Below are 12,641 nucleotides of genomic sequence, written 5' to 3' on the forward strand. Positions count from 1 at the left end.
TTCAACGTGCGAATCAGAGTACATTGCAGCGAGCGAAGCGTCGAACGAGGAAATATGTTTAAAGAACTTCATCGGTGATCTTGGAGTTGTACCCGCCATAAAGGAGCCCATGGAGATTTTCTGTGATAATGAAGGAGCGGTTGCCTTCACCAAGGAACCGAGGGATCATGGTAGATCTAGGCATATCGATAGAAAATATCACTTTATTAGACATCATGTAAAAGAAGGACAACTCGTAGTAAAGAGGATATCATCAGAAGATAACCTAGTAGATCCGCTTACGAAGGGACTGAGTAGGTTTAAGCACTTGCAGCATGCTAGGAGTATTGGGTTGAAGGATGATATTAGTATAGATTAGATAGTAGTAGAAACGTGTAATAGATAAATGTAATTAACATTTGATGATTAAATAATAGAGTATTATTTATGAGTAATGTTACTGTCTTATGTTAATTTTTTAACTATTGTTTCATTTTGCATGTTTTTACTTCTAGAATAATTGAGTTTATTAAGAATAATCAAATTGTTCAAATTGTCCACAATCTTTCATATGTTGGAAGTAGATATGAATGAAGATTGTCATGAATTGGTGTGTAGATTGTCTAAATGGTATTAGACGTAGCAAAAGTTTGCTGCAACATTCATGAGTGCTTATGAACTAGTTTTGAGCATTGGAACAAACCCGCGCTTGCTGGAATCATCTTATGGAATATGATAAAAGGGTGATCGCAAGACGATAATATCATATAGTCTTAAAACCTAGATATATTGTTTATTATTTGTTAATTGGTTGTACATTGATAATGTGAAACTGCATTAGTAACTTGATGTATAAAACACATTATTGTGTATAGTTGATTAATGAATAAGTAAATGCATATAAGTCGAAGTTTATCTGTTACTTTTATCTCAAGAGGGTAAAAGCGATATCTCGGCCGCTCGATGATTTGATTTGACTTATGTGTCAGGCCCGGTCAGAACCGAATTGATGTGTTCGATTAAGTTCTATGTCAAATAAGTCATAGATCGAGAAACCAAATGCTAGACAAATTTTTCCATAGAATTGTCAGCATGATATCTAAACAGAGGACTGTACGGTCTCTTATCTAAAGGACAATATTGATTAGATCAAAGTTTGACAACGTCTTTGAGAGCTACGATTGCTAATCAGAATATACTTGTACATATAGTTACTAGACTTATCCAAGTGGGAGACTGTTGGAATAGTGTCTAAGGCTACAACTATATTAGGCAAGTATTTGACCCGGTTGAGCATGGTCATTTTGGGTTTCCTTCACCATAGCAACTTGACAAGATGATTTATAATGAGGGAAGGAATATTATTAATATATTATAAGAATAATATAAGGAATAATAATATTATTATTTGATTAATATAAGTCATAAATTAATTTTGAACTAATTTGGTGACTTAAAGAAATTAATTGAATAAAGGGGTATAAACTGTCAATTGTTTGATAGTTGCACTTTGGGCTATAAATCCTTTAGGGATAAGGGGGGAATAATTCTAGGGCTTTGGATAGGCTTAGATTTCATCCAAGGCTTATCATGGAAAGGATTTGGATTGCTTAGGGCTTAAGTTATCCAATTAGGGTTTAAGGGTGAAACCCTAGGAGCCTTACTAGTATAAATAGACCCTATAGGTTGAGGGAATTGGACACACTTGTCTCTAAGGAAACCCTGGCCGAATTCTTCCTCCCCTCTCCTCTCTCCTAAATCATCTTCTTTCTAGTTGGTGTTTGTAAGCGATTAGAGGAGTGACAATTGTGACTCTAAAGCCTCAAGGACAACAAGATCAAGCAAGTGATTCAAGGTAAACTTCTAATCTTCGATTTCATATTGTTATTATTGTATATTAGCCATTAGAAGTCTTGGATTCAATGTATGATTAATTAGAGAAACCTAGATCCAAGAATTGGGGTTGCATGTGCACATAGGGATGTTCATAAGGCTAAAACCCATCAGGAACATCGGAAGAGCTAGCGAATTGTGAGTCAAGTTTCCTCCTTCGACAATGATAGTCGGGGATTGTTGACTTTGCACCGAAGGGTGTGGGTCCCATATCATGGAAGCGTATGTCAGATGCTGATGGAAGAGGCTTACAAATCAAGGTTCTCTATTAATCCCAGGGGAGACGAAGAAGTATAGGGATCTTCGTCCTGACTATTGGTGACCCTGTATGAAGAGGGACGTGGCTTGGTTTGTGGAGAGGTGCCTGACGTGCAGAAAGGTCAAGGCTGAGCACCAGAAACCTCACGGAATGGTCCAGCCATTGGATATCCCGTTGTGGAAATGGGAAGATATTACCATGGATTTTATCACGAAGCTTCCCAAGACCGCGCAAGGCGTAGATTCGATTTGGGTCATCGTCGATCGATTGATCAAGAGCGCCCATTTTATTCCGATTCAGGAGAGTATTTCACCCGAAAGGTTGGCCGATATCTACATCAGGGAGGTGGTGGCAAGGCACGGGGTGCCAGTTTCGGTGATTTCAGACGGGGATGTGCGGTTCACATCCAGGTTTTGGAAGAAGTTTCATGATGAACTGGGTACTCGTCTGCATTTTAGCACTGCCTTTCACCCACAGACAGATGGTTAGAGTGAGCGGACCATACAGACCTTGGAGGACATGCTACAGGCATGGGTTCTACACTTCAGAGGTAGTTGGGATACTTACCTTCCATTGGAAGAGTTCTTCTATAACAATAGTTATCATGCAAGCATCGATCGTCTTCCTTTAGAGATGTTGTATGGGAGGAAGTGCAGGACCTCGATATGTTGGGGAGAGGTTGGGCAGAGGTACATCGGGAGTACCAAAGTGGTACTCAATACTACGGAGAGGATCCAGTAGGTTCGGAGCAGGATTCAGAATGCTCAGAGTCGGTAGAAAAGTTATGCCTGTTGGGTTTTAGCCATAAGAACTTTCCTATGTACGCACGCAAAACGCCTAATGCTTGGATCTAGGTTTCTCTAATTAAACATGCTTTTGAATCCAATACTTCTAACAACTAATTGAGTATAAGAACAATACAAAATCAGATTTAGAAGTTTACCTTTGAATCTCTTATTTTGATCTTGTTGTCTTGGAGCTCTAGAGTCACAATTGTCACTCCTCTAATGGCTTACACACACCAACTAGCAAAGAGGATGATTTTAGAGAGAGAGGTTAGGAAGAAATCGGCCAGGGGTTCTCTTCTTTAGATGAGATGCAGATTTCCCTTGCTCAAGGGATCTATTTATACTTATAGGGTCCTTAGGGTTTCACCTTTAAACCCTAGTTGGATAATCTTTCCTTAAAGCAATCCAAATCCTTTCCTTAGATAAGCATTGGACGATTTGAGGCTATCCCTAGCCCTAGAATCCGTCCACCCTTCATCTAATAAGGATTTACAGTCTAAAGTGTAACTATCAAACAATTGACAGTTTATACCCTCTTATTTAAGTAATCTTTTAAGTCACCAAATTAATACTAATTAATTTATGACTTATATTAATCAAATAACAATATTATTATTCCTTATATTATTCTCATAATATATTAATAATATTTATTCTCTCATAATAAATCATCCTATCAGGTTGCTATGGTGAAGGCAACCCAAAAGGACCATGCACAATCGGGTCAAATACTTGCCTAATATAGTTGCAGCCTTAGACACTATTCCAACAGTCTCCTACATGGATAAGTCTAGTAACTATATGTACAAGTACAATCCAATTCGCAATCATAGCTCTCAAAGACGCTGTCAAACTCTGATCTAATCAATCTTGTCCTTTAGATAAGGGATCATACAGTCCTCTGTTAGATATCATGCTGACAATTCTATGGAATGATTAGTCAAGCATTTAGGTTTCTCGATCTCCAATTTATTTGACATAGAACTTAATCGAACACATCAATTCAGTTCTGACCGGGCCCGGGACATAAGTCAAGTCAAATCATCGAGCGGCCGAGATATCGCTTTTTCCTTCTTAGGATAAAAGTTATAGATAAACTTCGACTTATATGCATTTACTTATTCATTAATCAACTATACACAATAATGCGTTTTATAACATCGAGTTACTGATGTGTTTTCGCATTATCAATGTACAACCAATTAACAAATAACAAACCATATACCTAGGTTTTAAGACTATATGATATTATCGTCTTGCGATCACCCTTTTATATCATATTCAATAAGGTGATTCCAGCAAGCATGGGTTTGTTCCAATGCTCAAAACCAGTTCATAAGCACTCATGGACATCGTAGCAATCTTTTGCCATGTCTAATACCATTTAGACAATCTACGCACCACTTCATGACAATCTTCATTCATATCTATTTCCAACATATGAACGATTGTGGACAATTTGAATAATTCGATTATTCTTAATAAATTCAATTATTCTGGAAGTCAAAACATGCAAAATTAAACAATAGTTAAAAAATTAACATAAGATAGTAACATTACTCATAAATAAAACTCCTTTATTTAATCATCAAATGTTAATTACATTTATCTATTACACGTTTCTAAAACTATCTTATCTATGCTAATATCATCCTTCAGCCCAATACTCCTAGCATGCTGCAAGTGCTTAACCCTACTCAGTCCCTTCGTAAGCGGATCTGCGGGGTTATCTTCTGATGATATCCTCTTCACTACGAGTTGTGCTTCTTCTACACGATGTCTAATAAAGTGATATTTTATGTCGATATGTCTAGATCTACCATGATCCCTCGGTTCCTTGGTCAAGGAAACCGCTCCTTCATTATCACAGAAAATCTCCATGGGCTCCTTTATGGTAGGTACAACTCCAAGATCACCGATGAAGTTCTTCAGCCATATTGCCTCCTTCGACGCTTCGCTCGCTGCAATGTATTCTGATTCGCACGTTAAATCAGCTACGGTTTCCTCTATTTAGGGTAAAGACCCAGCCCGACTGCGAACGGTAGTTGTCCCTGTCAGTTTGAAAGCTGGCGTCACTATACCCTCGCACCTTCAAGTCATCACTCCCTCCGAGGACTAAGAACCATTCCTTCGTCCTCCGAAGGTACTTAAGGATATTCTTCACCGCAATCCAATGGGCTCTGCCAGGATTTCCTTGATATCTGCTAACCATGCTCAAAGTAAATGCTACATCAGGGCGAGTACAAGTCATAGCGTACATGATTCAGCAAACTGCGGAAGCGTATGGTACTCGACTCATTTCTGCTATTTCAGCTTCGGTACTCGGACTTTGAGTCTTACTCAACTTGGCATTACTTTGTATCGGTAATTCTCCCTTCTTTGAGTTTTCCATACTAAAACGTTTTAGTACCTTCTCTAAGTAAGTGTTCTGACTAAGTCCTATTAATCTCTTACTTCTCTCCCTTACTATCCTTATTCCCAAAATATAAGAAGCCTCTCCGAGGTCCTTCATAGCGAAGCACTTCCCGAGCCAGGACTTAACCTCCTGCAAAGTCGGGATGTCGTTTCCTATGAGCAATATGTCATCGACATATAGAACGAGGAAGATTACTATACTCCCACTGGATTTGACATATACACACGATTCATCTTCGCTATGTACAAATCCAAACTCTTTGACTTTCTCATCGAAGCAAAGATTCCATCTGCGAGATGCTTGCTTAAATCCGTAAATGGACTTCTCAAGCTTACACACTCTATTCGGATGCTTTGGATCCAGAAACCCCTCTGGCTGAGCCATGTAAACATCCTCAGCCAACTTCCCATCAAGGAAATCTGTCTTGACATCCATTTGCCAAATCTCATACTCATGAAATGCGGCAATCGCTAGCATCACTCTAATAGATTTTATCTTCGCAACTGGTGAGAAGGTCTCATCATAGTCAACTCCGGGAGTTTAAGTAAAGCCCTTCGTGACCAATCACGCCTTATATGTGTGTATGTTTCCATCCACGTCGGTCTTCTTCTTGAAGATCCATTTGCACCCAACGGTCTTACGTCCGGGCACATTATCAACCAAATTCCAAACATGGTTATCATACATGGATTGGATCTCGCTATCCATTGCCTCTTTCCATTTCGCAGACTCCGGGCCTGCCATGGCTTCCTTATAGCTATTAGGTTCATCTAGGTTTATTAGTGTACCATCACTAATATACGTATCCCCTTCGGTAGTAATATGAAAACCATAAAACTGGGGTTGAACTCTAACTCTATCGGAACGTCTAAAAGGTAAGGACTTGTCAATGGGTTCAACCGGAGTTTCCTCCTCAGGTTGAGTGCCAACGGTAGAGGTTCCTTCATCTATCGACTCTTGAATCTCTTCAAGTTCGATTTGCCTCCCACTGTCTCCTTGGCCTATGAGTTCTCGCTCTCGGAAAACTCCTCTCCTCACAACGAAGACAACATTGTCCTTCATTCTATAGATGAGATATCCAAAGGATTTCTGCGGGTAGCCGATGAAAATACATCGCTCACTACGAGGTTCGAGCTTGTCATGAGTATCTCGTCTTACGAATGCCTCGCAACCCCAAACCTTGATATGTGCCAACGAGGGAGCTTTCCCTGTCCACATCTCGTGAGGTGTTTTGGCAACCTTCTTAGTAGGGACTCGGTTAAGGATATGGGCGGCAGTCTCTAAGGCATACCCCCAAAAAGAGATAGGTAGTGAAGCACGACTCATCATAGAGCGAACCATATCCGATAAGGTTCGATTATGCCTTTCTGCCCCACCATTCAACTGCGGTGTCCTAGGAGGCGTCAATTGTGAAACTAGTCCACACTCCTTGAGATAATCATGGAATTCAAGACTTAGGTACTCTCCTCCTCGATCGGATCGAAGCATCTTGATTTTCCTGACCAATTGATTCTCCACTTCATTCTTGAAGTCTTTGAACTTTTCAAAAGTTTCTGACTTTTGCTTGATCAAATAGATATACCCATATCTACTATAGTCATCGGTAAAAGTCACGTAGAAGCAGTTCCCATCCTTCGTGGTTGATCTAAACGGTCCACATACATCGGTATGTATTAGGTCCAATAGACCTCACCCCTTTCACATGTACTTGTGAAGGGAGACTTGGTCATATTTCCAAGTAAACAAGACTTGCATGTGTCATCTTCCCTAAGGTCGAATGACTCCAACACTCCATCCTTTTGGAGTTGGGCTATGCGTTTCTTGTTGACATGTCCAAGACGACAATGCCACAAGGATGCTTTATCCATACTATTGGAAGAATCTATGTTTAAAACATCATTTCCTAAGTTATCAACAATCATAACAGTCTCATATATTCGATTACATGGTATAGCTTCAAAATAAAAGACACCATTTAGATAAGCTAAAATAGAACCATTCTCATTATTAAAATAAAATCTAAAACCTTGTCTAAACAAACCATGAAATGAAATGATGTTTCTAGCCATTTATGGCGAATAGCAACAATTGTTCAAATCTAAACTTAAACCATTCCTAAGCACTAAAGAATATACTCCAATCTTGGTCACAGGCGACGATCTTCTGTTCCCCATGATTAGATTTATTCTTCCAGCCTCCACATCCCTATTTCTTCTTAGTCACTACACATTAGAACAAATGTGGTAACCACAACCGGTATCAAGAACCCAAGAAATAGCATGAGATGATTTTTTAGATTTAATTGTGTATATACCTGCGAAAGACGGCTTGATATTTCCTTCCTTGATGGCTTGCAGGTACTCTGGGCAGCTTCTCTTCCAATGTCCTATATTGTGGCAGTTGTGGCACTCTGCCTCCTTCGGGTTAGGGCAGGGTTTAGCAGGATCAACTTTGGTCCCACTAGAAGAGGCACCATCTCGGGCTTTAACCTTGCGATAGTTCTTAGACGAAGCCTTCCTTTTCTTTCCCTTTCCTTGTCCAATAGCCAAGACAGGAGCAGCGGGTGGATTGGGAGTTGGTGCAACAAACTTGTCCTTGAAGTTGCTCTCAGCGACCCTCAAGAGACCTTGGAGTTTGCTTAGGGTGACCTCTTCTTTGTTCATGTGGTAGGTCATCCTAAATTGATTGTAGCTCGGAGGCAAAGAGTGAAGCACCATGTCGATCGCCAAGTCTTCCCCAAAGTCAACATTCAACTTGCGATGGCGGTAGACATACCTTTGCATCTTTTGCAGGTGCACGGTAAGAGACTCTCTTAGCGGAAATCATGTTAGTGAAAATCTCATAACGCTCTTGTCTCGTGATTTGGTGGTATCTCTCCAATAAGTCTTGATGCATCTCGTACGGGTACATGTCCTCATAGGACTTTTGGAATTCGGAGTTCACGGTGGCTATCATGATGCAATATACCTTCGTTGCGTTGCGCTCATGAGTTTCAAAAGCGGTCATTTCAGCCGGAGTAGCGATTTCACGGTTGATTTTCTCGAGCTTCTCATCGAGGACATACTCCTTATCCTCATAGCGAGCAATGGTGCGAATGTATCTTATCCATTCGCTAACGTTCGTCCCATCGAAAGTGACCTTTTGACAAAGGCTCATCAATGTGAAAGAACTAGCAGCAGCGTTGTTTGCGTTCGACATCTACAAATAGAAAGGACAAAGATAGATTAGAATATGAATCCCTAATTATCACCCAATAAGAAAAAATAGGGCTAGGATCCAACAACAATATTTACATATTAGAAAAGGGATGCCGTAATCTAACATGCAAATAATATGAAGGTAAGTGAATGACGATTCACTAATTCTCCACCATAAAAACATAACTTTAAGTCCTAAATGTATTGAGAATTCCTAGGTTCGGAGGAGATTCACTGAAACTATTCAATGGCATGTTTAAATCTCAATATGCCCCTCTTGTTTGTGATTGGGATACCGAGGATCACAAAGCGGGTGCGAATTACCATGCAAATTCACATGGTGCCTTCATTGTAACGATCACCTATTCGATGTGCCGGTAAACCACACACGCTCAATCGAACTATGATAAACAATGAATCACCCTTTGCCACCTTCGCTTAGAACCAATTAGTGTGCTGGTGAATCACACACGCTCCACTAACTTCTTAGCAAGGTGCAAAGTGTAATTTCATAGGATTGCATCAATTTACTTTTCCTAAAGTAACTAAGATTGGGAAATTTTAAAAAATGTGTAGTTACTTTGTATTTCATATTATACTTTTAATGAGAGGATGAGGTTGCCCTATCCTACCCGTTCGGCTAACGACCCTCCACCGATCAAGCAAGCGGTGGGTATGAGTGTACACCCATTAAGCACCATTTTATAGGCCGCAACCTTATACCCACCTTATAGATCGGCTTCGTGAATGAGGCCTACTAATGGTAAGACTAGCATTTTAGTTATATATATATATATATATATATATATATATATATATATATTAATCTTGTAATATTATATTAGTATAGGGTTGTATTTTAAACTTTTTAAAATTCTATGGTTTGAAATTTAAATTGTCTAAATTAAAACTTTTAATCACAAAACATCAATTTCAAAACTTGAGGACAAGTTTTAAACATTTAAAACATGGAGGATCAAATAGCAAATAATCTCAATTAACAATTTAATCAAAATAATTAAATATTTTATTATATAAGGAAATTAAATATTTTATTAGTTGATAAATATCTTTAATTAGATCAAGATTGTAGTCATATATATCAGAAAATCGGATTAAGGTTGATCTAATATGATAAAGGCAAGTTTCCATAAGATAAATATGAAAAAAATCCCGAATCTGGCCTTTCCTGACGCTCGAACTCGTCGAGTTCCCAACTGGACTCGTCGAGTCAGGCCAACTCGTCGAGTCCACCATGGGACTCGTCGAGTTCATGACACAGAGACACAAAATTCGAATTTCGCAAACAAGATTCAAACAAACAAGCAACAATTTAATAGAAACCAATCTAGGCTCTAATACCACTGTTGGGTTTTAGCCATAAGAACTTTCCTATGTGCGCATGCAAAACCCTAATGCTTGGATCTAGTTTTCTCTAATTAAACATACTTTTGAATCCAAGACTTCTAACAACTAATTGAGTATAAGAACAATACAAAATCAGATCTAGAAATTTACCTTTGAATCTCTTGTTTTGATCTTGTTGTCTTGGAACTCTAGAGTCACAATTGTCACTCCTCTAATGGCTTACAAAAACCAACTAGCAAAGAGGATGATTTTAGAGAGAGAGGTTAGGAAGAAATCGGCCAGGGGTTCTCTTCTTTAGATGAGATGCCGATTTCCCTTGCTCAAGGGATCTATTTATACTTGTAGACTCCTTAGGGTTTCACCTTAAACCCTAGTTGGATAATCTTTCCTTAAAGCAATCCAAATCCTTTCCTTAGATAAGCATTGGACGATTTGAGGCTATCCCTAGCCCTAGAATCCGTCCACCCTTCATCCAATAAGGATTTACAGTCTAAAGTGTAACTATCAAACAATTGACAGTTTATACCCTCTTATTTAATTAATCTCTTTAAGTCACCAAATTAATACTAATTAATTTATGACTTATATTAATCAAATAAGAATATTATTATTCCTTATACTATTCTCATAATATATTAATAATATTTATTCTCTCATAATAAATCATCCTATCAAGTTGCTATGGTGAAGGCAACCCAAAAGGACCATGCACAATCGGGTCAAATACTTGCCTAATATAGTTGCAGCCTTAGACACTATTCCAACAATGTCAACAAGTGTTGGTCAGACCTGGAGTTCCAGGTCGGGGACTTGGTACTCCTGAAGTTGTCTCCCTGGAAAGGCATCATTCTATTAAGGAAGCGGGGCAAGCTGGGCGCTAAGTATATCGAACTCTTCAGGGTTATAGCCCGGGTAGGCAAAGTGGCATATAGTTTGCCCACAAAACTCTAAAGGTTTGACAACTTTTATTTACACAAAACTTTTAGCCCAATCCAATGAACCCTGGATCAAAATCCCACTATATAAGAAATGAATGATTTACACAATCAATCCCCATATATTTATACACTTTTTAGGAACCTTTTAATATTTAAAGTTTGCCCACAAAACTTTAAAGGTTTGACAACTTTGATCCCTTTTATAAAAATTTGCTAATTCCTACCCCTTTAAATATTTAGCTGTTTTGACACTTCTGATCCTTGCAGCCAAAACTTTTACATTTTTTCATTAAAACATGAAAAAAAAACGGTTTGGGGCATAGCCCGGGCTTTTCATCCTTGCACTTTCTACATCTGTCATATTTATTGATTCGAAAACAACATTGAAAGCTTCTGGCCCCCACGTAACGGGGGTAACCTTTCTAGTTAAATAATATGATTTCATATTAATATATATTATGACTTATAATATATTAACAAATCATAAGTGTCCTTTTTCTCATTTTTTCTATCGAATTATTTGATGGGTTTTATACAAACAATCATATGCATGCAATCCTAGAGTTCGATCTATGTTATCACTATTAGTTATACAACATTATGAAGATATAAGGAAACTTAGCATGTTCCTAGTACTTTCGAAAATCACAAAGAAGAATGAAATACATACCTCTTGTCATTATTTTGTAATAACAACTTGTTTCTTGAATCTTTTTGTCTTTGAAAGCAAGTACCACAAGTGTAGCACCTCTAATGGCTCACAAACACCAAGAGCAAATGGAGAGGCAAGATAGAGAGAGAGGAGGTATGAAATTCGGCTCTAGGAACCCTTTGAATCAACTAGCCGAATTTATATGCCTAAGGGGTCCTTATATAAGTGTATGGATTAGGGTTTCAGTCCTTATCCTTATCTAATTACTTGCCCACCAAGCAGCCCAAAGGATAACCTTAGAAACCTTATCATGGACGAATTCTAAGGCCCATTCCCCTTGAATTCGTCCACCCTATCCCATAGGGCATCCATTACAGTTAAGCCCCCTAGTTTAGTTAACTTCTTTTAATCACTAAATTAATTCATGACGAATGTTAACTAAATAAATATGATTTCTCCTTTAGTATATTATTCATATAATATATTAATAAACCATAATAACCTCTTTCTCTATTATTTTCTCCAATCAAGTGCTCTAGTGAAGGCAACCCAAAAGGACCATGCACAACTGGGTCAAGTACTTACTAAATATGGTTACGGGCTTAGAAACTAATCCAACAATCTCCCACTTGGATAAGTCTAGTAACTATAATAGTAAGTACAACCCAATCAACAATCGTAGCTCTCAAAGACGTTGTCAAACTCTAATCTTATCAGTAACCTGTCCTTTAGATAAGGGATCATATATTCCTCCATTCAAGATATCGTATAGACGTGAGACATGGATTGAAATCATTCTCTCAGTCTATGTGTTGTTTCCCGATATCTGATTTATGACGACTGAATAATTGAAGTAATCAAATTAGCCCTAGCCTGGCCGAGCATTTACGTTTATCATCACTAAATCATCAAGGGGCACACATATATCTCTTTTATCCCACTTTGGGTAAAAGGAACGGATAAACATTGACTCAATGCTTGCTTGTACTCACTCACTGAATTACACACAATAATATGTTTTATAACACCAAGTTACTGGTGTGTTTACATATTATCAATGTGCAACCGATTTGCAAGATACAACTCACACATCTCTGTTTCAAGAATACAAGATATTATCGTCTCACCAATCGCTCGTGATAAAATCCATG

Source organism: Lactuca sativa, chromosome 1 (assembly GCF_002870075.4).
Source record: "Lactuca sativa cultivar Salinas chromosome 1, Lsat_Salinas_v11, whole genome shotgun sequence".
Taxonomy (NCBI): Eukaryota; Viridiplantae; Streptophyta; class Magnoliopsida; order Asterales; family Asteraceae; genus Lactuca; species Lactuca sativa.